A 27,744-nucleotide genomic window follows, 5' to 3' on the forward strand; every position below is an offset into this window, starting at 1 on the left:
CGTTGTTCTGTCACGAGAGTGATGCATGTTCTTTGTCTGTCTTGACTCAAGTCAATGGTGGTGTAAACCGCCCAGTAGCATGTTTTTCAGCTACTTTGGACCCAGTTGAAGCAGCTTTACCAGGCTGTCCTTGTTTAGTCACTGCGGTTGGACTGAGCCTCACTTAGAGTGAGGGATTGTGATGGGAAGTCCACTGACAATCATGGTCCCTCACTCCACTGAAGTTTTACTTACACAAACCAAAATGCAGTACCTTACAGGTGCCAGGCTGACTTGTTATGGAATGAGCAGCCTGGGGTCCCCAAAGTTGTCATTGAAAAGGTGTACAGTGCTTAACCCAGCTACCCTACTCCCTTAATTAAATGTTGACAGTGAAATTGAAAGATGTTGAACATGATTGCCTGGAAGTAACTGATCTGTGCACAAAACCGATACCTGATTGGAGGAAAATGACCAAGTTATTTTGTCAATGGTTCCTGTTTAAGGGACAGCACGGGAACACAGAGCATCCTGGCTTCGAGGAGTATATTCTGCACAAGTGGCGGAACTGGTAGCCTTTACTACAGCATGCCATGTTTCTGCACAGCTTAAAGTTACCATCTACACGGATAGCCAGAATGGATTTGGAATAGTGCATGATTTAAGCCAGATGTGGTCACAGAGAGGTTTCCTGACCTCTTCTGGTTCACCAGTCAGAAATGGTGAGAGAATTCATGAATTGCTACAAGCTATTCAAATGCCTGAGAAGATTGCCATGGTGAAATGCAGTGCATACCTGAAATTACAAAATTGTGTGTCAGTGGGACATAGATATGCGTATCAAGTCACAAGGTTTTGCACATAGAACTGTATATTGTTCAAGGATAAATGGGAATTGTTACCTGAGGAAGATGAGACATACCCGAGTTCTGCATTACATTTTATAGATACATTGGAAGAACTGAAAACATTTCAGGATAATGTTGAAAGGGAAGGAAAAAGGACATGGGTAAAATTGAAATGTGTACAGCATGAGGATGAACTGTGGGTTTCAGAAGAGGATCAATTGGTCCTGCCAAACAGCTTAACTCAAATGGCTAGATGATATCATGGTCAGGTACATGTTGGGAGGGATGCAATGATTCAAGTGTTTAAATAAAAGTGGTTCAATCCAAAGTTCAGACAGAATGCTGAAGCAGTTTGCCATTGTTACGTCATTTGTCAACAAATGAACGTGGGTAAAGAGACGGGGGTCAATTTGAGACACATTAGAAGAGCAGGAGGTCCATTCAGCAGAATGCAGTTGATTTTATTGAGATTCCTCTGTGTGGAGGATTGAGAGGTGTTGGTGATCGTATTTTTAGCCATTGGATTGAAGCTTATCCCACATCAAGAAATTGCAACCTCACAGTAGCAAAATGACTGCTTAGGGAACTGAAACCACAGTTTGGGTTTCCGATTTCTTTAGAGTCAGATAGAGGAAGTCACTTCAAATTAAATTACGATTACCCCATGAGATCATAATGGGAAGAGCAATGAGGCTGCCAGTCGTTCCTGCAAATGCTCTTGTGAACATAACAGATTATGTGGTGATGGACTACTGCAAAGGGCTGGCTGATGTGGTTAGCTCTTTCTCTCATTAGGTGGAAGCCACCATACTACAACCATCTCAAGATCAAGGACACAACCCGAGAGTAGGTGATTGGGTTGTGATCAGAAAGCACGTGAGGAAGACGTGTTTGGAGCCTTGGTGGAAAGGCCCTTACCAGGCAGTGCTGATCACTACCACAGCTGTGAAGTGCGCTGGAGTTCTGACCTGGATCCACGCAAGCCATATGAGAAAAGTGGCATGTCCTTTGGACAACGAAGAGGAGTTGTTGAGATTACCAGGAATGTCCAGACCAACCTCAGTGCTGGAGAGAGGCGAAGGAGACATTGAGACTGAATCTGAGCAAACTGAAAGTGGTTCAGCCACTCCTGTGGGACACAAAGACGACGACCCACAGGTATGTGGAAGTTAACCAACCTCATTTGAGATGGGATAGTCTAGTTAGAGGAGGGCTCTCCAAGAAGCAGACGGATTTGAGAGACAGACAGAGCAAACAACAGACCCCAAAGGGGAAGGAGTTGAGGTGGATCAAGCCACAGTGGTCTGACTCCTCCTAAACCAGTGTCAGGTTCGTCAAGAGAAAGTCCTGAAGAGGAAGGAGAAATTACATGTCCGACACTGAAAAGAGCATTGACGAAAGGTCCACTGAAAGGAGATAAGTGGCCGAAGTTAGAAGCTAAAGGAAAAGGAGCAATTACAGTGACAACAACTGAAGAGGAAGTAGACAGGACAAGGAGAGAAGATTTGAGTGATGGAAAATTAAATGGAGATCAAAGGCTGAAAAGAAAGAATTGCAAGTCAAAGGTACGCTGGTCTTGAATGGGCGTATGCAACAACAAGTAAACGGCAAAGAGAATTTTTGTCTTTTTGTTTTGATCGAGACATTCCAGCTCAATATTTTGACACTTGAAGGAAATTAATTAACTGAACTGTTGAAAACTGTAAGATGAGAAAAGTGCAAGAAAAAGACTGTTGAAATTAACCGGAAAATACTTTTTGATAACCTGATTTTGACAAGCAGCTAAACTGATTTTTTACAAACTTGCTGAATTTTGACAAAAGGATCCTGGAAGCAAGACTGAAAGCTGTAAATAATTGCTAAAGAAATTGAAGATTTAATATTGATTTTGCTGCATAATTATACATTTTCTCTTCTACTTTCTGATTCTTTACAGATCATGAGTAACCTTAGCCAGCAGGGTAGGAAGAATAGGTGCTGTAAATACAAGAATACTGGATTGGCGATTGTATGCATGACATCGTGTCTGGTATTGATTGTGGCTATGACTGTTCTTGACAAGAGTGAAGCCAACCATACTTCAGCTTCAGAGACAACTACTATGCTTACAGAAGTAGAGAAGTTTAGGTTAGATGATAAGTATCTACATGTAGACAGTGCCCAAGGAGAACTTTCTTCTAATGTTTTCAATTGCTTATTGAATGAATATGTTGAGACAATGGATGCGAGGGATTATGTCATGTCTGCACGCAGATTCCTTTATCAGTCAAGGAAGGAGTTACTTACCATAGTTTGCCCCTCACCTATGGGATAAGTGGTAGTCTGCTACTAACAAGATTTTATAACCAGGAGTACATTCAGTACTTCAATTCCAATTATGATGTAGTGTTTTCGTTCGTCCCTATATTTAAATACCTGAGTCGAGTAGCTAAGTTGAACACTATAGAGTTAGTGAGAGGATTATTTGAGCCTATGTTAAACTTTGGCAACGCATATGCATATAGAAACAATTTGACATGCTTGCTTACACCCAAAGAAAATAACTTCTTAGATCGGACAGATAGGAGAAAGGCATTAAAGAAGAAATTAGAAAAGGGCTTAGAGAAAAGGACATTTAGAAATGATTATGCATTTAGTGAAATAAAAACACAAGGAAGAATAGCTTTAGGTGTGCACCACATAGGAAAGCTGTGTGTATTTATAGGCCTACATCTAGGACTGATACATTATTGGTGGGAACGAGTGAACGTAGACGTGTTTTTGTTTCAGAGTAAATGGAAGTTCATGTTGAATGGACAGGATCTGGCAATTCCTGGCCCATCTGTGGGCCAAATGCTTATTACCGTCTTCCAAGAGGATGGTGTGGCACATGCTACTTAGGGATAGTTTTCCCAAAGATATTTCAACTTGAGGACTTGAAAAGATGACTGAAAATGTGAGTTACATCCTGCTAAACAAGAGGCAGTCTTCTAGTATAGTTGGAGATATATTTGGAGCAATAATTCCGTCAGTAGGAGTTATTGTAAATTGTATAAAGATTCAAAAGTTGTCTACATTTGTGGATTACGTGCTGACAAATTGTTCAGGAGTCATGATCCTAATGGATACAGAAATGGCTGCAGTGAGACCTATGACTCTTCAGAACCGCCTTGCTTTAGACTTTCTAACTTGAACTTTATTGCTAAATCCCGATGCTCATGCTGACCGAACAGATGCCCAATTGACGAAAGCTTGCTGATCCATATCGAGGAAAGGTACTATTAGAATATTACTGATCTCAATGTCAGTTGCTTTTGTTTTAGGTACCAACCGCTAACTTTGATAGGACAGTAGCTAGATGTTTTTCCAAATTTGTGTTGACTAAATTGTTTTGCACGAAGCCCAAACATACTATTCTAATCAGAAGATTAGCTAGGAGACTCACAGAAGATGTTTGCTAATAAATGACAGTTGATGTCCTTTCTTTGCTGAACATAAATGTATGATATTTCTATTGCACAGTTGTTCTTGCTATTGATTTGTACTGTAACTCTGGCATGTGTAGTGATACATGCATTAGTCAAATTGAGATTCTTTAGAAGATTTGGCTAACCAGTATTGTTCCTGTATGTGTATCATTTGATTTTGAGACTAAGTTACGTGATATTAGCATTGTTAATATAGGTAAATAAATATTCAAACTTTTACATAAATGTGTGGTTACTCATGGCCAAAGGGGTCATGGTGCGTGGAAATTATTGACTAAGGATTATTGATACTATTGGCTGCTATGGTTATTGACTAGTATTGATACTTGAGTCTCATGGTGGGAACTACTCTGAGTGTAGTCAAAAGGTCCATTGAACCTCTAAAGCGTCCCCTTAGAGAAGCCAAATAAGGTCAGATGCGCAAACAACACCTTTTGGAAAATTTCACAAAGAATTATTGACTGGCGCAAAAGATCTAGCCAAGACAAAAAATGCTTTTTCTATGGAAACTAGGTCCTAACTATAACTACCTACAGGCGATCGCCAGTAAGTAATATATATAAGCAAAGCAGTCAGTTGTACCAGTGGCGCACTCCACTTCTGGTGCAGGCGAGAAAGGGAGACCCACCCTCTATACAATCAATAACAAAGAAGAGGCGACATACTCTTGGAACTCCTTTGGATTTGTTTTCATTTGAAAATTAAAGGCACCCACCAATGCTTTTCAACTCTCCACAAATCTTGCTCACGGTTAGTGAGTCCTACATCAATTTGATATTTATAAAAACGTCCGCCCTGCCCACAATGAGGCATTCTGAACCACATAGTTTAATCATTCAACATAATGCACACTTTTAAAAGAACAATATTTATATATTTATCACAAGGGCACTTTCCTTCTATACACGCATGATGTAAAGCTGTATACACATTATTAATGTAACATCTCAAGGTGTAGTGCAATTACAGAAGCTGCCTGCAATTTCCCACTCCGGTGATGTCAACTGTGGGCGTGCCATTCTGAGACATTGCTGGAATACTGTAAACCTGATTGGTGTTCAATGTGTGAGCAATGCAATGCGTTTCCTCTGTTTCCACTACTCATTCAGTGACCTGATTATAGCTTGGATGTATAATTATGCCCCACAATGTTATTGTGTTGCAGTGGTGATATTGAGGTCAAAATGCCTCCCTATATTAATTGCCAAGTGCCGTTTTACCATGGGAAAAACAAGATAAATCCAAGATTTGTTAAGCACAGCAAATCACCCGTGAGGGTTTCAAGGCTATATGATTTTGCTCTTACCTCCCTCACTATAGTGGTGTGTGTAGAGCACCATGTGTCTCATACATATAATTGTGTCATATGGTTAAATATCAGCAAGTGCCATAGGTCATCCTAATTCCCCAGGGTTTTATTGTAGGGCTAAGTGCCCTTCCCAGTATGGCATTACGCTACTGAGTGGTAGTGATCAATGCTAGTAGAGGGAGGCTAGCCTCTAATGCTTCATTTATGCTAAATGTCTAGAATCTAGAGTGTGACACAATATTGTCTTAGAGTCTATATGGCACCAGGCAATCGGAAACTGGGCTAAGTGCTTCACAACACCACATGCAGTAGAGAAAATACCATAGAAAGCCCTAATCAGTCATATTTCTGTCCAACATTTACTGTACAAAATTCTCATTTCCTTGCTGGGGAGCCCAAACTGTATCGCCTATCATGGCTCACCTTGCAATTGCAACCCAATTATCACTGTACAGAGAGATTATCATCGGCTCGATGAATCGCAATAGTCAATGTGCCATTGAATATAATACATTCATTTGAAAAAAGAAACCATTAATTAATGTAAACAAGGCATGTATGTCATATTTAACTCTTGCAGGTGCACATAAAGTTCCTCATCTGCTTTCAGACCATATGGTGCTTTGGTCCACAGACTAATGATGTACCTGCTCTCAAGTTGGTGTAATATAAGTGTTGTGTCTCATCCCATTTCATTTTTAGGACCCTGTGCTATGCCAAAGTATCTCCTTGTCCACCAATCATTCACACATCCATTGTCACATAGTGTTTAGCAACTGAATAGCTTTGATCATGTTGTATCACTCTGATATGTTCCAAGAATCTTTTCTTAAGGGGAAAGATTGTGCTACCTAAATAACGTAGTCCACATTCACACTCTAAGATGTACACAACAAACTGGCTGGTACAAGTAATCCTTTGCTGAATATAGATCTCCTTGCCCTTATTATCATGGAAGGCTTTGACATTCTTGCCTACCCTACATGCTGTGCAATAGTTGCATTTTACAAAACATTTTTTTCTTTTCTCTAGCCAGTTCTGAAGTTGGCCTGCTGTGAAGGGGCTCCTTACAAGTCTATCCTTAAGAGACCATGTTTTTTTTATGCCACTTGGGGTCTGGAACCAACCACCTGTGCTATTACTTTAATCACTCCTAAGGCTGTTCTTGTGTTTCTTAAAGATATTCACAATTTATTTACACCTAATTCATACCTACAGTAAAGAAAGAAAATTTCTTTCATCCTGTACATCGACGTCAGATTTCCTCGTTGTTATTGTCTTTGTTCAGGTTATGGATTTTACCCTCTTAGCTCCTGTCTCAATTTGAGATCTATAGTAGCCCCTCCATTCAGATCTCTTTTTTACATCCTCAAATTTGATCTCCATCTCCATCATTTGAGCAATTACATCTAGTTTGCATGACCTCCCCAAATGGAATGCTTTCAGAAGAGGTTTGGGGTGTAAACTCATTCCATGTAACACTGTTCGTGGAGGTTGGCTTTAAATATATTGTGGTTTCCAATCTGTTGTTCTCAATGTAGATATCCAGAAATTCCACATGTGCAGAGTCAAAGCAATACATGAATTTCAAACCACACTCATTACTGTGTAGGAGATCAAAGTACACCATGAATTCTTGTAGAGTTCTGTCCCATATTAACAATACGTCATCAATGTTATCTAATCCAAACTACAATTTTGGATAGATGATGTTCTTGATCGTCCTGTCATTCGATCTCTCTCTCCCAAAAGCCCATGGTAAGATTGGCAAAGCTGAGAGAGAAGGAAACCTCCATTGTGGTCCTGCATGTTTGTTGATATAGCTGGTAGTGGAACAGGAAGGTGTCATTGTTCAGACATAGTTCAATCATATCTACCAACATTGCAAAGCAGTTGGTTTCCTTGATGTTCCGTTGTCTCCGGAAGTATGCCACAGCCTGGAGGCCTACCTCATGACGGATGGAGGTGTATAGAGATATGACATCGATGGTAACAAGCTGATAGTTCTCTTGCCAGTCAATATTGGATACCATTCTCAAACAATCCCCAGTGTCCTTGATTTAGGACATTACGGTGGTCATGATTGGTGCGATAATACTCAATGTATCATGAGGCCTTTTCACTGATTGATCCACAGCCAGATACAATGGGGCTTGCAGGCAGATTGATTTAAATTTTATGAATTTTGGGCATGAAATATACAGTTGTCATAATCTGATTACTGGCCAATAGGTACTGCTCTTCCTCCTCATTGATTAATGACTTCTCATGCCATTGTTAATAGGGTTGACATCTAGCATTCTATAGCTGCCCATGTCCTGTAATTACCCCTATGCCTTCTTCACATAGTCTTGCCTATTAAGGACAACTATGTTGCCCCCTATGTCTGCTGGTTTCAGGATTATGGAGTCATAGTACTAAGTTGTTTTAGGGATTTCCTTTCAGCAAGTGTCAGGTTTTCTTTCTTGTGCAGTTTGTGTCTGTTTGTCATTTTTTCTAAATCATAACTCGCAAGTTTAAAGAACATATCTATTTTATTGCCTGGTGCCAGGTTGGGTCAGAATTTAGACTAGGTTTGAAAGTACTTGATCATTAAATGTATTATCAAGATGTTCCAAAATCTGTGTAACTATGACGTTTTCATCATCCAGGTCATGTATTCGACAATATACACAGGAAGTATGGGGTATTTGGTGTGGGAACCACTGGCAATAAGTTTACCTTGGACCCTTTTATCTCAAACTTTGAGACTTGTTTTGTATGCTGCAAAAAGCTATTAGGGGAAAATTTCCTTTACAGACTAGGTGGTCTCACACACTATGTAGTGTCTTGTTCATCATATGACCACCTAGCCCCATCAGGGTAGGACAATGCCCCATACTTCCTGTGTATACGATTTTGCCTCTGGGGAGACAGTATGGGGTTGGTTCTTCTCCTCTTCCCGACTCTGTGTTAAGAGACATGTATTAGATCAAGCATTGTTTTTACATCCAGTATCTGATCAGAAGTCAGACTGCATGTGCATTAGGGGCCTGTGATAATTTAGGTTCCTGTTTGCAAAATGCTTGACAAGTGAGACCTTCCTTACGAACTGAAAGTATCTATTTTTGTCTATGTCAAATTGTTGCTCTGGACAGAAAGACAAAGATTTATTCAGTAAAGTCAACTCCTCCCGTGTTAGGTGGTAATTTGACAAGTTCACCACTAGATTCTCCTATACTTGGTTGGTGTTATTTTTTTTGTTTGTCTGCTCTTTAAAGGATAATTTATTTCTCCAATGTCCTCTTCTGGTCTTTGTGACTTGCTGCTTGTTACTTGACTGGCCTTTGCCTTGAGTCTTTGACCCCTCTCTTTTGATGTCTGTTGGTCCTAGTAAGCAAGTTACATCTCTTCCAATAGGGTTGTTTTCGTCCTGATCGTGGAGGTTGCCTCACCTTCACTGAGATCTGTGTCTGATTCGCTAATCTCGTCAGGTGCCGCTGGTAACTTAATTTTATTTTTTTGGGTGTATATTGTAGATTCCATTGCCTCAAACCATTTGGCAAAATGTACACAGTCCCATTCTTAATCATATTCATCTATTATGGATTTCCTCTGCTTCTGAACTTTAATTTTAGATTCATACTTATCTAGCCTACTCTCCTTCTTTCTTATGTTTTCTACTAGCTCTGTCAGTCATTCCTGATATTTTTTCTTCTTTTTCCTGTATGGATTTCACCAATTCCTCCATGTCCATCTTGGCATATTTTAATAAGTAAGAGCATCATATTGCTTGAGCATGTCATGCTATTCTCACCCCATTCCACTAACATCTCTGGTCTGATGTCAGGGTGGTTCAGGTTGATTAAAATATGTAGTCCTCTTGGGATTCTCCGCACTTGTATATATTTCTCAAGTGTTTTTATCTCCCAGCTTTCTGTTATTTCTTTGATAATGAGTTTTCTTAATTGGGAGTATATTATTTGCAGAGTAGGTACACTTTTAACCATGTTCGTCTGATTACCCAACCCAGACAATTCCATCGCAGTAATTTGACCTCTCTGGTTAAACTCACAAAAGACACCCTGTGTTGTTCCAATTATTATTTATCTTTGATGAGATTCCAGGCATTTAGGCAGCATTAATACATAGTAGTCACTCGAAATGACAGAGTAATGGAAATTCATGGCATTGCTCACACATAGAATACCAACTGCGTTTAGGATATTTTGGCCTTGTCTAAGCCCAAAGTTTAAATTAGTGGAGTGGGATATCACATTCAATGTCTAGAATTGCATTACATCTTGAAATTTTACATTAACAATATGTGTATATATCTTTTCATCATGCGTGTGGAGAAGGAAAGTGCCATTGTAATAATTGGAGAACCATTGTTCTTTTAAAAGTGTGCATTATGTTGAACGATTATTAAACTATGTGATCCAGAATGGCTCATTGTGGGCAGCACAGACGTTTTGTCTAAATATTGAAATCTATGTAGGACTCACTAAGCATCAAGCAAGACTCGTGGAGAGTTTAAGCACATTGGTGGTTGCCCTTCATTTTCAAATAAATAGAAATCTAAAGGAGTTCCAGGGGTGCAGTGTCTTTTTTAATTGATATATATCTATATATATTTATGTATATATATTTATTTATTACCTAGTGGTGGTCATCATGAGGTAGTTAGAGTTAGGACCTAGTTGCTATAGAAAAAGTATTTTTTGTTTTGCTAATAACTTTGGCACCGTTTGATGGATCTTCACAAACGCTTCCAAGAAAATACGACACTCAGTTCAGATGCTATCTGGAATGTTTTAGGGTGATCCGTAAAGTGGGGCGGAGAAAAAAAGGGAGTTCCCAAAACACATTTTCCCATTCATTTTTCCCTGGGGATTTTTAACAGCGATAGCGCCCAAACTACTGGACAGAATTACACCAAATATGAAAGAAAGGTAGCTCTTGGTCCAGAAAGAGCCCCTTTTGTTATTTGGAGTAAATCAGTTCAGTAGGTTTTGAGAAAATAAAGAAAAAATAAGTTTGTATTATATATATATAGGGACGCAAAGCCTCCGCAAACCCTCCTAATCTTGTGCGGAGATCTGATTGGCTGACAAGACTTCAACAAGGAAGTGATGGTAGCCATATTTGGGCTCAGTTTCCATGAGAAAAGGGGACAGGGTAGGGACACCCCAGGGCAAAAAGCATTAGAAAAACAACAAAATTGCCATGAATTTGCAACAGGGTCACAAACCTGCAGCAAACCTTTTTAAAAACAAGTGCAGGCTCCCATAATTGTTTTATAAGGCACCCATGTGGGCCAGGTCCCGAAAGCATGTTAGGAATAAAGGAGGGGTTGCACAGGCCCCACCCCTCCTTTAGGGCTTACTGAAGTCCCAGGGACCACCACCACATCCCTGGGGCAAAATGCTTTCATTCATATAAATCTTGGGGACCACCCGTGCCCTAGGGACCACCACCTCCCTGGGACAAAATGCTTTTATTGAAATAGGGGTAGGGTTCCGGGGGTCCGCCAACTTCCCAGGTCCAACTTTGATTATATGCGAGGGTCCACACAGCCCCAACGTCCCCAGGGACTGCCACCTCCCAAGGGCTAATATGGAATAATATGCAGGGGTCCTCACACCCTCCCCAACAGCTTCAACCGAGCCACAGAAAAAAAGTTTTGAAAAATAAAAGAGGCCAGGGTAGGGTCACCCCGACCCCTTAGCTCTGGTGCTGGGGTTTTTACATTTTCAGACAGTGGCAGTGGATCCGCAAAAAAGTAAAAAATAGAAAATAATAAATTTTTTTTTAAAAAAGCAGCCCCGAGGTTGGCCAGGTACCATGGGGCATTTATATTTAGAATGCAGAGGGGCCTCCGGTCCCCACACAGACCCGATGACCACCTGGGGCACACATTAGTGGAGAAGTGTGGTACAATGGTTAGAGCGGCAGACCCTGATGCAGAGATCTGGTCCGGGACCAGGGTTCAATTCCCGCCTCAGCGGGTCTTGGGCTCAATTCCCTTGGACCAGATAATTCTCGCCTCGGTTCCTAATCTAATTAATGGGTCCCACTCTAACTCTGGGCAATAGCTTGCTTAATCTCCACAATGGCCGTGACAGTGCTTGGATGCCTGGCTTCACCCTGGGGGTTGCCCAGCAGTGGATGCCTCACAGGGGGGGTCCCACAGCGGTATGCGTACAGCGCCTTGAGACCCTAACGGGTGAGTAGTGCGCTATACAAGGGCGAAGTTCACATTCAAAACAAATGCCCACAACCCTGGGGACCGCCACCTCCCGGGGCACACATTCAATTTCAATGCTGAGGGCCACGTAGCCCCCAACCCTTGCAGCCCCGGGGACCACCACCTCCCAGGGCAAATCTGGAAGGAAAAGGTAGGGGGTCTGTTTTGGACCTCTGCAGCAACAGGGACCACCACTTTCCAGTGTCTGTACTGTATATAGAGTTGGAGGGGGCCACAAGGCCCCCCTCGACGAGCCACAGATTGCTTTAGGGACCACCACCCCCCAGAGCAGACAGCTCCCACCAAGCAAAAGCAAACAAAGTCCGCTTTCTGCAAAACAGCTGTCAAACAGGGGGTAAGGTAGATGAAGACATTTCTTCCACATTGCTACTTAAAGCAGCTCCCTGTTTGATGGAGCAATGCCGGCTCCCACAGAACGTAGGGAGCCAGATAGGACCACAGGGCCTTGAGGCTCCCCCGCGGTCCTGTCACTCTCTCTCTCTCTCTTTTTTCCATCCCCTAATAGGATGGAAGAGAGAGAGTCATTACAATGGTCTCTCCATGCATTGACTGTACAGCATGAGTTACCTCTGGCATAATGGTTAAGGTCACAGACCCGCACATTGAAAGTTGAGGGTTCTAGAACTTCTAGTCCAGGTGCGTCTGTGGTCATTCCCTACTTTAATTTGTCTTTAACATCAAAAGTTGAAGGTTCATGATAAAAGGTGATCTCACTCTTTTTAATTGACAAATAAATTTTTCTTTTTAATGTGACCAGAAATCTCATTATAAGTCCATCAAAGCCTAAAAAACTCCTTATCTTTCTCCTCCTTTCTCCCTCTCTCAATTTGCCTTTTTTCAATCTTTCACCCACTCAGACCCTTACGCACCCTCTCACAGACCCACTCAGACCCTCCTGCATCCAATCAGAGCCACACTCAGACCACTCACACACCTACTAAGACACACAGACCCACTGACTTACACCCACTCACAGACCCACTGAAACCCTCATGCACCTACTCACAGACCCACATTGATGCACCCAAGAAGACACTGATGCACCCACTGTCAGACCCAGACAGACTCTTGCGCCCACTCTCACCCCCCAGATACACCATCTCACATCTATTTTCATACCCAGAGAGACAGGCTGCAGCCAACTCCCACCGCACACGTCCAAAGGGCAGTGTAGTGTGTGGGGTTGAATGGTTGGCGGACGGTGGTTGGCTGCAGGGTCTGGTTACTTTACCAAAAGTAACTATAGCTTGTGCCCAAAGTTAACTATAACTTGCTCCCTCGCCATGCACTGCTGATTATCCCACAAATTACAGCACCCACAACATCTTTGATAACATCATTGATAATGCCCCTATAACATCTACAGTAAAATTATTGATCTGATAAATGTGCATGGTAGGGGCGCGAGTTAAAGTTACCTGAGATGACTAATTATAACAGGTGAATTTTGGTATGTTTAAATGTGAGCATAACTATAATGTCCCTGTAACCTTGTTTTTTAAGTTAATATAGCTGTACATATATATATATAAATATATATATTTTTTTTCTATATGTATTATATACACACATATATATATATATATATATATATATATATATATATATATACACAAACACACACACACACACACACACACATATTCTTCTTTTTGGATACTTGTCTCTCAACCGAACATGATCCCTGGGACATTGTGCAGCCGTCCGGTGATCTCTCTCACTGGGTTTGATTTATTTATATAAATATATATATATATATATACACACATACATACACATATATATTACCTTCTGGCTGACAATTGTAAATAATTATAATTAAAGACCTAATGCCCATAGGAAAAGTGTTTTTTGACTTGCCTATAACTTTGGGGCAGTTTGACAAATCTTCCCAAAAGTTTCAAAAGAAAGTATCCTACCGTGTCTTGTTGTGCATTGTAGGTTTCAGGGTGTTTCGTCAAGAGGGTGCAGGTCACAAAATGTGCCTTTCCCATGTCAATACCCATAGGAATTTCAAACACAACTACAGCCTGAACTGCTGTATAGAATTACACCCAATTTGGCAGGAATCTAGATTTTGGTGCGCAAATCATGCTTTTTGTTATTTGGTGTAAATCCGTTCTGTAGTTTTGGGTTTAATAAAGGAAAAAGATATAGAGCTATCTGGGCGGAGGCTAAGCACTGATCTCATGGTGAGATACAATTGTCTGTCAGCACTTCAACCAGAAAGTGCTGTCAGCCATCTTGGGACCAATATACATGATAGACCCATTAAAATGCATTGTAGTGAGTGGCAGGTTTATAGGGTCACAAAAAGGAGAATGCATAAAGGGTGATAACAGATTTTAGTTACAACAAAAAACATCTTTTGCCAAGTTGATTTTAACCTGTGAAAAAGCCTGCTGCTGGGGTTTCATGAATGGTGTTCAAGATAAACTGTTTTCTCATGATTTTACCATAGAGATTAGGGAAGGTTCTCCAGAAGTTCAAGCAAGTGTATATGTTCTGTAAATTCACACTATCTTTCTCAACCATATGAGAATTAAGTCTGACATTTTCAGTAGGACATGTACTTCCAACAGCAGCAGCCAGTCATTTGATTACCTTGTGTTCTACTGCAGCCTCCCAGAGCGTTTAAAAGAACAACCAGAGAGCTAACAGTCTTAGTTTAGTGGATTTATAGAGGGCATGGCTACCCGTAAACCTCCCAGCACTGAAGCAGAAACAGATGGTCCAAGAGGAAGAAGTTAGGCTCTGAACAACCAGGTTTTCAGGAATCTGCGTAAGGAGAGTACATGACTAGTCTGACAGAGATCCAGAGGGAGGGAGTTCCAAGGTTTGGCTCCTCTATAGGACATGGATCTGCCGCCCCATTGTGATCTCTTAACCATAGGAATCTTCATCCGAGAAGCCATCGAGGTTCTAAGAGACTTAGCAGGGTAGTACCTCTGTTGTGCATCACTTTATGCATAATGCAGAGGGCTTTGAATTTTATCTGTTGTTCACTGGAAGTCAATGGGGGGAGGCTAAAGAGGATCTGGTGGATTGGTGTCTATTCAGGAGAAGTGCAGCAGCATTCTGAACCACCTGAAGTGTTTTAACCACATACTTGGGGGAGCTAAAATTTATAGTGTTACCATAGACCAGGCGCGAAATAATGAGAATTGGTAGTTTATGGTGAGCCAGTAGTCAAACCAGACTCCCATAATCTTTATATTTTATTTTGGGTGAGTCAGGGATAGAAGACTCTGGCCATGAAGGAAACAATTTCCTTACCTCAGTTTTGTCTTCGTTTAATTTCAGCTTGCAGTCAGCCATCCATTTGGTCACCACTTTAAGACAGGGGGTCAATAGGAAGGGATACGAATTAGTATTTGAGGAAAAAGAGAAGACGTACTGTGTCTCGCCGGCATAAGAGACCGGCAACAATTATAGGGTTTTATAATCTCTACTAATGGATACTTGTAAAGATTGAACAGTGTGGGGCTCAAGGAAGATCTCTGAGGGACCCCGCAGTTGAGAGAGAAGCTGTTGGAGAGATAGGATCAGTGGAGAACTTGAAAGGTCCGGTCTCCCAAAAAGGAAGAAAGCCATTTTAGAGCACAGCTGTTGATACCTGCCTCGGAGATTCTTTGTATCAAAATAGTGTGGTCAACGGTATCAAATGCAACACTGAGGTGTAGCAGAATAAAGGCAGTAGAACCCCCTTGATCGAGACGTTGTCTTAATCTTCCATAACTGCAAGCAGAGCCGTCTCAGTACTGTGTTGGGGCATGACACCCATTTGGGTAGGATGGAGAATGTCATGATCCTCGAGGAAGCCGGAGAGATGACTACTGAGAGGTTCTTCAATCAATTTAGACACAGCAGGCAGCAAAGAGATCGGCCTATAGTTATTGAGGAGAGCTGCATCAAGTTGAGGTATTTTTAAACAATGGCTTGACTATTGTGTGCTTCCAGTGAGGCGGGATTTGACCTGTAATTAAAGAGGAGTTGAGGAGGTTAGTCAGAACAGGGGCGATGACTGCTGATATGAAGAGGTGCTGGGTCCAATGGGGATCCAGATCTTAGGTAGTGAAGAAGACTGCTGACTGAGGCTTCCATGAGGAGAGGAAAGGCCGAAAGAGAGATAGTCGAATGTTGAGCTATCACCTGGTTGTTGGGGGGTGGGAAGGAACAACTGCCTGGGAAGGAATTTAGGGGAAGGCCAAATATGTCAAAATTTTTTGGGGAAAAAGCGAGCAAGATTATTACTGTGTTCTGAAGAGGCTTCCATAAGATCAATATGCAAGACTGGCTGAACAATCTCTTTAGAAATTCGAAAAGACTTCTTCAGGAGGATTAGAGGATGATGCTATTTTAGATGCATAATGAGAGGCTTGAGTGGATCTTATTCCTGCATGAAGTTTCTGATCGCTTTCCGATGCCGCTTTTGAGAAATTATCATGGGTTTTTCTCCATCTCCTTTCCAGCCGTTTACCTTACTTTTTTGTGCTGTCGTAGGTGAGGGGATAACCATTACATCAACCTCCTATAGTGGTCTCTATCGGTAATACTGTGTCAAGTGAGCTAGAAATCCACTCAATTAACTTATTTGATAATCATCTTATAGTCTTACTTATGACAAAGTGTAGCACACTTGAAGCCATCTTGATTGAATCAAACTTGTAAACCTTAAAGCATTTAATTTAGAAAGCAACAAAATGAGGGCTTTCATTTTTTTTCATAGAAATTATGGTGAGTGCTGTACTAATTAAAGATTTTGAAGTGAGTTCTCAAATGTTCCTCTATTTCACTAAAACATTCTGACATGTAGACTGAAAAATGCACTTTCAGCATCAGCAGCTAGTTAAATCCCTCGTGACCAGCATTTTACTACAGTGTTCAAATGAGCAACTAGAGTGCTAACATTCTAAATTTATGCCAAAAGTGTGGCACATCTGACTGCCGTCTTGATGGAATCGAAGTGAAAAACTGAAAGCTTTTTTTACTGAGGATACTGCAGTAAATGAGGAGATTGGGGGCCTCATAACAAATAAGTCTCCCAGAATGGCCACCATAAAAAGTGGCCCAAATATAGCCCAGCCATAGCCCAATGACAGAAGTGAGCAAAACACTTTTTTTGTAGTTTTATATGGTACAGACTTGACCTAAGGTATTGGAATGCTTTACAGAAGCATCAGTTGCATTACACAAGGACACATTCCTTTTGGGCTTTAGCCATGGGGAGATTAAGTGATTTGCCCAGAATCACAGAATGTTGAGCGGATGCAGAAACTCAAACCTGGTTTCCAGTTGCAAAGTCTGAATCTCTGGCCGTAACACCACATTCTCTCCCCTATGTGAAACATATAATCAAGTGATCAACTGGATAACAAACAAAAAAATCAAGAAAGCAAATAATTTTAAAGTGCTCCGTCACTATTTGAGAACTCAAAAATTTTCATTTTTTTTAGCACTAACCATAAGTTCTAGGGTAATAAATCCTTCTCATTTTTATAATTTCTAAAGGAAACGCTTTAGCTATTACAGTTTTGAATACGTCAAAATGTCGGCAGATGTGCCACACTTTTGTAATAAATATAGAATGTTACCAAGCTAGTTGTTCATTAGAATAATGCAGGGAGGCACAAACTTGGATAATTGAGGGAAGGGGTGAGGGTGTGGAGACAACAGGTTGACCACGCAGGGTAGGCAGGAACGGGCAGTGGCAGCACAATGGTCCGTGGAGGGAAGGGGAAAGGGGGCAGGTGGAAACAAACCAGCCGTACAGAATAGGCAAGGGAGGCAATATAATAGACCACTGAGGGCAGAAGGAAGGAGCAGTGGTAGTACAACACCACATGCTAACAGACGTGATTCAGGCAGGAGACTCACAATGTTTTTAAGCCCAAAGGGGGTTTATTGTGTCTGTCTCCTACTTATATCCTCATTTTTTAATGTAAGTCAGTTGGGAAATAAATTCCCCAAGTTTGTTTTTCAAAATCTCCCTCTTGCTAAGTTCAAAATTTTGGCAAATATGGCACACGGATCACTTGGGGAGGAGAAATGGGGGGACTCCGATAACAGAGGTCAGGAGGGAGATGGGCAGAGGCACCAAACTCACCTTACTGGGCAGGAGTCAGAGGTTCCAGCAGCACAATACACTACACAGGGCAAGCAGGACAGCACTGCAGCATAACAGATCACAGAAAGCAATAAGAAGGGGACAGGGTCAGGCACAAGGATAACAGAGCAGAGAACAGAGAGGAAAGAGGCAAGGGCAGCAAGCTGACCATACCGGACCCACCGGAGAGACAGTTGCAGCATAACAGAACATGAAGAGCAGGGGCATGACAACAGACCAGACAAGACAGGGGCCTGCACATGGAAGAGAGAGGGCAGGAGGCAAGAGGGCAAAGCTGGAGCAGCAAGCTGACCATGGACGCCAGGTGGGATGGGCACAGGAAGCACAGCACAGCATGGAGTTCAACAGTGAGACTATAATGGCATACACACAGACAACAGGGATGGTGGGAGGTGGGTCAGGGGCAGCAAGCTGACCACATAGGACTGGTGAAAGGGGCGGTGGCAGCACAGATGGCCATGCATGTCAAGCAGAAGGGTTAGTGGCAGGACAACGGCCATGATGGGCAAGAGGGATGGGGGCATGGGCCTGCACACAGGACCAAAGAGGGCTTCACAACTGACATTCCGTGTAGACTGGAATTGCAGTTGAAGCACAGCAGAGCATGGAGAGCAGAAGGGAGTGGCAGCAAAATGGACCATGGAGGACAGGAGATAGGGGCATGGAACTTGACAGACAGGGGGGAGGTGGCAGAGACTAGCAACAGCCATCTGACTATGGGAGGCAGGTGGGAGGGGAAGTGGCAGCTCAACAGAACTCTCAGAGTAGATAGAAGGAGCAGTGGCAGGCCCAGGAAACATTGTGGGCAGAAAGGAGGGAGAAGGTGCAAACACACAGAGAGAGGGCAGGAGGAAGGAGGGTAGGGACAGCGACCTAAGCACAGAGGTTAGGCAGGAGGGCAAATGATGGGGCTAACAATCGGGCAAGAGGAGTGGACAGGAGCATCCAGCTAACTGGAAGGCACTGGCAACACATCAGACTATGCATGACAGGAGGGAGAGGGCTGGTGCCTGGACTTGGACAGCACAGGGTAGGGGGGAGGTGGGTGGGGTACCAAGCTATCTATTCAGGGCAGACAGGAAGGGCAGTTGCAGAACAATGGCTAGACAGGGCTTGGAGATTGGATGGAAAGAGAGATGGGTGCCTGGAAGTAGCAAGCTTGGATGGGAGCAGCATAATGCCACTCCAAACCCTGTGTCCAAATCCCCATCTCCCCCCAGTGCCCCCCCCCCCCAGCCACCATTCGTTGTGATGGGCATTTTACTCAATATAAAAAATTAAAAATACTAGATATTCACTGAAAAAAAACAAAGATCACAGGGATGGAATAGTCAGGAAATGGAATTTGTAAAAAAACCTTAGAAATTCACAAACAAAAAAAACACAGGTTACAGGAACGTTATAGTTAGGTTCAGGTTTTACACACACAAAACCATAGAAACTTAGCGGTTATAGATACAGGTATTTAAAGTAACTATAACTCGTGCCCTAAGGTAACTATAACTCATGCCTCTTCATCATGCACTAATTACCCCCAGATATTACATCACTTAGGACATCTTCTATTATATTATTGATAATGTTTAGTTACATTATTCTACATTTACACTGAATCATACGCACACTGGCTACACTGTAACATCAGCCCTCATTAGTCATTTCTGGTTATATCCCTCTCTAAGTATACAAGCAATCTTTATGCTCTCCTCAGCCTTGACACTGAAAATAAGAGTGCAGCAACATATCTCCTGCACCACAATAATCCATGTCCGTTATGTATATTTATCACTCCCACAAATGCACATTATGAGATTGACTGCACTGAAATGTAGCACCTGCTTCATGCTCCCATTGCTCTAGTTAAACATTTTGGGGATTAAAACTGTTCAATGTACTTCCAGATTTAAGTGTGAATGAAATCCACATACATTAAAAAATACTCAACCATTTATAGATTTTGAATCTGATTCTTAAGCATTGCCTGATGTACTGATTTTCTATTTAACTGATTATGCCAATGACTGACAGCTCAATTTTAAAGAGGCACACCATACATTTTCTGCAGCTTTGCAAGATAATGCATGATATTTTAATAGGCCATCCTTGAGACCAATCTTTAGAAGCAGAGCATGTTGAAGCTTAAAGTAAGTTGTCAAAGATGGTTTGAACATGTCCATGTTCTACCCTCCTCTTCTTGGGCCCTACAGTCAAGTCTAGTTTCCTGGTGTTTCTTGCAATCCTAATGTGGTGTATGGTGCAGTTTAAAGAGGACAAGGCACTCTGGCACAATGGTAAGTTTGATCAGAAGAATTAAGTCAGGATGCTGCAGTATCCACCAGCTCGATGGTCCATTTTCCAACTGGTACCACTAAACCAGGAACATCACTGCATTCCAGGAGATGCTTATGCACAGACTGCAGGAACCACACTTTACAAAATAGCTCCAGTAAGCCTTGCCCAGCAAAACAAAACAAAAATACTTAACTAAAATACTACACATAGTTCTACTCGACCAAGACCAATGCATTGACCGTTCATCAGTAAGAGTGTCTTTAAAACTACAGATAACCTGGGCTCTACCTCATCTTAGGAAAGGATGGCAACTCAAAGGCAGGACGGAAAGTGCTGGGCTATAAAGATAATCTCCATAGAATACAAGTCCCCACCTTTGAAGTGCTCCGATTTTAAATCAGATCACCGCAGTTCTCCTATAACTTCTAGCTGGAGCCCTGAGCTGGCGGATACTAAGGTTCCTTGCTATGATACTCAAAAAGACCCATAGCTTCTGCTCAAGAGTCTTGCTGTCTGAGCAACGCCATCTTGAAAAGGGACCACATTTCACACTTCCTAGCCTTTCTATGCATCATGGGCCTTCGGGTGGTCAGCAGGTAAAATACACTTCATTTCCACTTCTTTAGGTACAGAGTGACAGAACGGCCTGCTTTACTGAGAGGGACCTTGAGCTTGGCCATGAGGCTTATTGAGATAAGCCACTTTGTTTGCTCTTGAAGCCACAAAAACTGAGCTTTGCTGAAAGGTACTTGAGAAAGTCTAGTGTAGTAAACATCACTCATTGCTTTTTAGAGCCTCCAGAACACTTGATCAATTTTGCAAGAACCTTTCAAAGAGTTTACAGATACAAGTATAACTTTCCCAATCAACTGTATGGAGACCACTTTCCACCCCACTTCAGGGGTATCTGGCCGCACCAATAGGAGACAGCTATAAAGTCTTGCTTCATTCAACCAAATATACATGACAACAAACTGACAAATTATTAGCATCCAATATTAAAAGAATTGCTTGGTGGAGTAGCTCACCTTGACAAAATTTGAAAAATACAAGCATTCCATTTTGAACTTAACCGTTTACATTTATGACTTTATCCTTAAAGACTAAGATCAGGGTCAAACAGGAGAGCATAAAAATCCCAAAAAATTGATCTCACGCAACAATTTTAGGTTTTCAAAAAGAACTACATGCCGTTGAAATCCAAAACGATGTATGAGCTTTCACCTCCACATTAATTTCCACCCTCTTCAATCTATTGCTTAAAAGTGAATCATTTCCTAAATCACAGTATGCAAGCTCATCTTCCCTACTCCCATTTCTGAAAACATCAGATGCATCTGAGAATCAATCTCATCAGAATTCCTTTGAACATAATTAAGAGCTCCATGATAGCTAAAGGCCTATTTTGTATTATTCATTTGTAGGCTCAAGTACATATCAGTATGATTTTGCTTGGTACAAGTGCACGGTGAGGTAGTGCGCTTTTATCTTTAGTTATCAATAGTGTCTGTGCGTAGAGACTATAAAGTGCAGGTCCGAATCTGATGTCACAGCTAAGCTAGGAAAGGGCACAGGGAATTCTGAAGAATGGTTCCTACTAGAAATTGCTCATGCAATGCAATGTATACAGTTTACCAATAAACTTAAAGAAGTGAAAGACAAATACTGCAAGAAGGCTAAACAAATTAAAAGTAATTTAAAGACAAAGCACAGTATACAAAAACAATGCATGTAAAAATGTAAAAGCATGTAGTATTAAAAGGCTTAAGACTTCCAGATAGAATAGACATACAATAGGTTTGAGAACTAAAACAGAAATGTAGAATATGGAGCAACACAAGGCAAATATTTGAAACAAAAAAAAACTAATAAAACTGTACAACCAGATAGACTTACAATAAAGTAAGAGTTATTTTAAAAGTGTAAAACAAAATACTTAGTATAAACAGCACAAACATCACAGAATGTATATGTAAAAGGGGGGGCAAAATAAAAATACAATAAGAAAGCAAACACAATAACACTATCAGTATTGGAACAGAAGCGTCCTCCGAATGGTGATGGACATGCATCACTACTGTGGGTGCTCCAGCTGCAACGATATCTGGATCTTAGTGTTGATTTTTTTTTCATAGTCATGGGCAAACACGAATCATGTGTACCATCAAACAGACCTGTCTCATGGAATGGGTCTTTTTAGACCGGGAGGGGCACCAAAAACACTACCCTCATGGTAATGAAGGGCTACTGCCTTTACCAGGAGTTAAGTATCATGAGTGTGGGAGTGGCAGCGTTATGTACAATGATAAGTAGGAGTGAACAGGCCTTTTTACATGTGTCACTGGAGTGAGGCCTATAGGCCCACTCATGTAAAGTTCCGCTGCTGTGTGCTTCACCTGCACTTGGCCTGTATCAAGTTAGGATATACCACTGTGCATCTCATATGCAGTTGCATGTGTGTAATGGATGTATACGTGCCTGTGAGTGGTACATTACATGAAAGACTGGGTTCCATTTTGGGAGAACCAGGGCTAACCAGAAGGGCATGGGGAGGTAGAAGATCCCCTCAAAGATGTGTAGATTACTGCATTCCTGAGGGCTTTGTCTGGCAGATCCACAAGTAAGGAAGAGCCAGGCTCTTTAATGCACTTCAAAGGGTGCTCTTTGATTCTGAGTGAGGTCACTGGAAAGGGGACGGGGCTGACAATCGGAGTAGGGCTGGAGCCTTATGATAACCTTTTGATGCATATAACACTGTGTCCGGCATCCCAGTGTGAACCTCTAGTCACTCATGACCAGTGTTATGGAGCTATAAAATTTGGAGTCGCTCCTTGTTAAAAATTGAGTCTCTAGTTGACAGATGTATGCACCATGTCTAAGTAGGTACCACAAATCCTAGTCAGAGTAAGTCAGATACACTCCCTGTGCTCACCGTCTGGTAGCTTTGCATAGAGCAGTCAGGCTTAACTTTAGAGGCAATGTGTAAAATGTGTGCCACACTTAATACAGCCTCCATGATCAATTTCATTTGCTCCGTTTCTATAGCCAGCCTTTTCTCCTCCAAGGTCCTCTCCTCCTTCAATTTGAGTTTAGCCAGCTCCAATTTTAATGTCCTCTCCTTACTCCTGTCCTCCAGCTCCTCTGGGGACAGGCCTCTGGATGACACACTGCTCCCCTCCTGGGTTGGAATCTCCAGTCCTGGAAGGATGCAGTCCTCCCCCCTTTACAGATACCAGCACAAAACCCTCCTCTGGGCCCAGGTCATAATCATCCTCCACATCCTGTTCCTCAAGCTTCTCATCCTGGTCCACATTCAATGCAGTATGTGCTTCTGGCCAGGCTCTCAGTGCCTTTCGCAGATCCACCTTCCTTTTGTGGAGCTCCATACTAAAAGCCCAGACCCGTGCAGAAATCTCCGAGTTGGGTCATTGCGTACCCCTAAAATCTGACCAGCTCAAAGTCTACTTTTGCAGGTCCAGATGTAGAACCTCCAGTCACAGGCATGCTTTCAGAAAACAACAAAATACCAATCAGGGTGAAATAGAAAAGTTAAAAATGGCAACCAGAGTATGGAAAAAATGCCAATGAGGATCAGAGTCAATTGGTTTGAATTGGTCTTTTATTTAATGGTAGGGTACACCAAACGAATGTACGGCACTGTACAAACACAAGTCCTATCCCACTACTGCCACCAAAGTTAGAAATAGCTTCTCTAGTTAGCAGAGGTATGCAACATGTCCAAGTAGGGACCACAATCCTAGTCAGGGTAAGTAAAATTCACTCTGTAAATTGACCTGCTCTTATCTTCAGGTAGCTTGGAACACAGTAATTTGGCTTAACTTAAGAGGCAATGTGTAAATTATTTGTGCAAAGCTTAATACAGCAATACAGCAAAAAGCACCACACACAAGTAATCAACACCAAGTTAGAGAAATAGAGATTAAGTTCATGACCAAAACAAGACCAAAAAGACAAGAATTACATAAGTAGAAGTTGAGATATGGATTTTTGAAGAATATCTGCAAATTGAGTGCTATGTGGTCACAGTAGACCGTGGTAAATCTAACGTGCAGGCTTACTGATTGTGCACAGGCTGGCTACAGGGACCAACCTGGTCAGCTTTAACCAGTACCTTGTGTGGAGGGTTGTGTATACGTCGAGGATCCAATGCGAGGAGCAGAAGAGATGATGCGAAGTGGATGCACCTGTTCCGATCTGTACAGTCAGGAGATTTGCTGTCGAGCAGCGCAGTTGTCTATTCTGGAGCAGTGGCATGGCTTGAGCTCTTTGTAATGAAGGAGTGATGCAGCAGTTCAGATCGGTGCATAGACAGCAGTACATGGATTTTTGTAAAACACAGCTGCAGAACCCTCTTTCAAGGTCCCAGGACTGGATTTTTGCCACTTGGCAGTGCAGGATTCAAAGGTGGCAGGTTGGAGAGTTGTCAGCAGTCTTTGATGTCTGAGACTCAGTGGTGGACGGTAATTTTAGGAGGGAGTGGGGCGGGCAGGTGAGACACACACACTCTTTCATTCATTCATAAACATGCGCACACACACACACATCCATTCACAACACTTCAAATATTCAAACATGCATGCTCCAAACATTCATTAAAAAAAAAAAAGCCCCCACACAAACACACTTACCTTCCATCTCTGCCTTGGAAGTCCCAGGAGGGTTGGGACTGCTGCCTTCCCTCACTGGCTAATCTAAGGTCAGCCAATGAGGGAAAGGAGCAGTCCTTACTCATCACAGAGTGGGATGGGGTCAGTGAGACTGCTGATCCCACCCCATCCCACTCTGTGATAAGGTGTCATGGATGGACATCCAGCCTTGGGCTTTTCAGGACTAAAGACTGAGGCACCCAGGTCTGATGCAATCGATGATACTCACCCTTCATCATGAGGGGGGAGGGCCTCGAGGCACCTTTGCTAGGCTGAAGAGGTGACACCCACAGAGCTGTGACTTCTTCAGCCCAGCAATGTTCAGCTCAGACAGGCGGGAACCAATAGCGCATGTTTAGCTCCTGGCTGCCGGACCTGAAAATGAAGAGTGTCTGTCAGGCTGCCCTTTGCTCATTCTGACAGACACTCTTCTTGAGGAGCAAAATGTGTGAGGGGTGGCCCCTTAGCCCTAAAGGACAGGCCGCAGCTGCTGAGACTGCAAAACAGGAGGCAAGCCAGCAAACCCTTGGAGTCACTTGGTTCTGGGGATGTAGAGATTCAGGGCCAGTCTTTCTCAATCTGAGGCAAGGAGGCAGCAGGGCAGGCAAAGCAGGAGTCTAGCAAAGCATGGTGACAGTCCCTTCAGCAGCACAGCAGTCTTTCTTCCTGGCGGAGTGTCCTCTGGTCCAAAAGTGTACAGATTTGGTAGGGTCAGTAATCCAGTTCTTATACCCAGTGGTGCCTTTGAAGCTCGGGCGACTTCAAAGAGGGGCTTTGAAGTGCACACAAGTCCGCTCTTTCCTGCTCTGGCTGTAGACACATTACAAAGGGGTATTTTGCTCTTTTTGTGGGGACAGGCATAGCCATATTCAGATGCAAGTGTCAGCTCCTCCCATTTAGCTCAGGAAGACCCATCAGCCTGGTGATGGGCCATGAGGATGTAAATGGCACACCTCAGCTTCTTTTGTGTGCGACTGTCTATAGAGAGCGCACAAAGCCTGTCACCCAACCTACAGGTTACTGAAGCCAGGCCGCAAGCACACAGGGCTAATGAGCAGAAATATCACAATTTTCTAAAAGTGGCATTTTTAAAGTTGTAAACTACTCCAACTTTACCATTAAAGAGGATTTATTAGTAGAGTCCATAGGTAACAAACACAACTGTACTACTCCTCAATCAGAAATTACACTTAATAAATGTATTAAGGAATCCTCAATGTAAACCTGCTACACCAGACATAATTAGGAAAATACATTCTAGTAAGGAAAGTATATTTGAGTCAGTGGTGCAATCTTTTTATGATAGTTAGTTTTGTGATAATTGAAAAAGGTATCCGTTCACCAAAAAGGTGAATTAACCATTCATTAGAGAGGTGCTCAATGGTCACTCAGTATTCGCGTTTTAAATGTTTAATGACAAATACTTTCTACCTGGGAACTACAAACCCCATAAGCTCTTTCCTTCTTGCTATTTAATGAAAATTCAATTCATTAAATTAATCACTTAAATTAAGCTATTTAAGGCTGTACATGGCCTGCAGCTCTGACAACTTTGTTTTGAAGTCACAGCAGAAGAGTGCAGCCAGAAGCGCAACTGAAAACCAACTTGCTTTTTTTAAAGTGGCCATTTCATTCAGAGTGTTGAGGTTTCCAACTTTAATTTTTATAAGTTAAGACGACAGTTCAGGGACTAACTTTAACAATATGCTACATGCAGTTCACAGGTTTGCTTCCTGATATGGCAACTCAGCCATTCATCCTTAGAAGGTCGATAAACTGAGCACCATAATGATAACACCAGTGACATGCAGCAGTATGAAACTGCGATAGTAAGCATTACATATAAAACACATTATTAAGCTTAATTTATTTTTTACTAAAAATAGTTAAAAGACTTGTTTTACCTGAAACGAAAAACCTACCTCACTTTTTTTCTGGCTTATGCTAAAGGCTAGCATACCCCTTTGTAGACTAAACTTTCTAGCTTTTGTGCTTAACAACGACTGTGGATGAAGATGCATATGAGCTTAAAAGTAGATTAAAATTAATTTTAACTTGAATTTTACTGGTTTACATAATTATCAGAAAAAATGCTCTAACTTTATGCCCTAACCTGCTTTTGTGTAACTGTGTGAAACTCAAAACACTCAAATAGAATAGGGGGGATTTGTTGCATCATAAGAGTAAACTCAGGACTTATATACGTATGGTCTTATTTAGCACAAAATAATCGAAATAAGAAACCAGGACCTTATTCTTCAGACATTCTTAGGGGGAGGGATGGGCTCCCTAACTTGCAAAGGTGTGCTTCAGTTGTAGGGATAATATGTCTCCTTTTGCGTCTGTGTGGATCCAACATGTTAAAACTCCCTATCGATGTTCCAAAAGGATTTGATTATTAGATTCTAAGGGGAATAGTAAAAAACAGTATACAGGGATGTTGGGACGTCATCTCCATATTCACATTTAATTTCGCTTGTAGAATTCAATAATACAAACTCTTTTGGAAGATCTAAGAGTGTTTTTTTTTAATTATTTTTTTTAACTTCACAGTTTGGATCCCCACTAAAGAGTTCGCCCTCTAACTGATGATCTCTCCCTAGCAAACCAGGGAGCCAAGTCTGTATCTCTATGAATGTCAGACGGATAAGGCACATCCAGTGACGAGGCATACCTCATAGGTGGATGAATTACTTTTGGCCTTACATTTTAATGAAATCCATACATGATGCATTAGGGCACCCACTAATTTAAGTATATCGATTGGTAGAGCCCTTCCAACCAAGTTACCTGTTTTGATTATTT

The 27,744-nt window shown here is 42.0% G+C and overlaps 1 protein-coding gene across 1 annotated transcript in view; it reads right to left on the reverse strand.

Annotated features, from left to right (window-relative positions):
- Positions 1–27,744, reverse strand: part of LOC138247235 (protein spire homolog 1-like) — a 275,991-nt gene that overhangs the window by 40,459 nt on the left and 207,788 nt on the right. The window lies entirely within an intron of this gene.

This window comes from Pleurodeles waltl, chromosome 7 (genome assembly GCF_031143425.1).
Source record: "Pleurodeles waltl isolate 20211129_DDA chromosome 7, aPleWal1.hap1.20221129, whole genome shotgun sequence".
NCBI lineage: Eukaryota > Metazoa > Chordata > Amphibia > Caudata > Salamandridae > Pleurodeles > Pleurodeles waltl.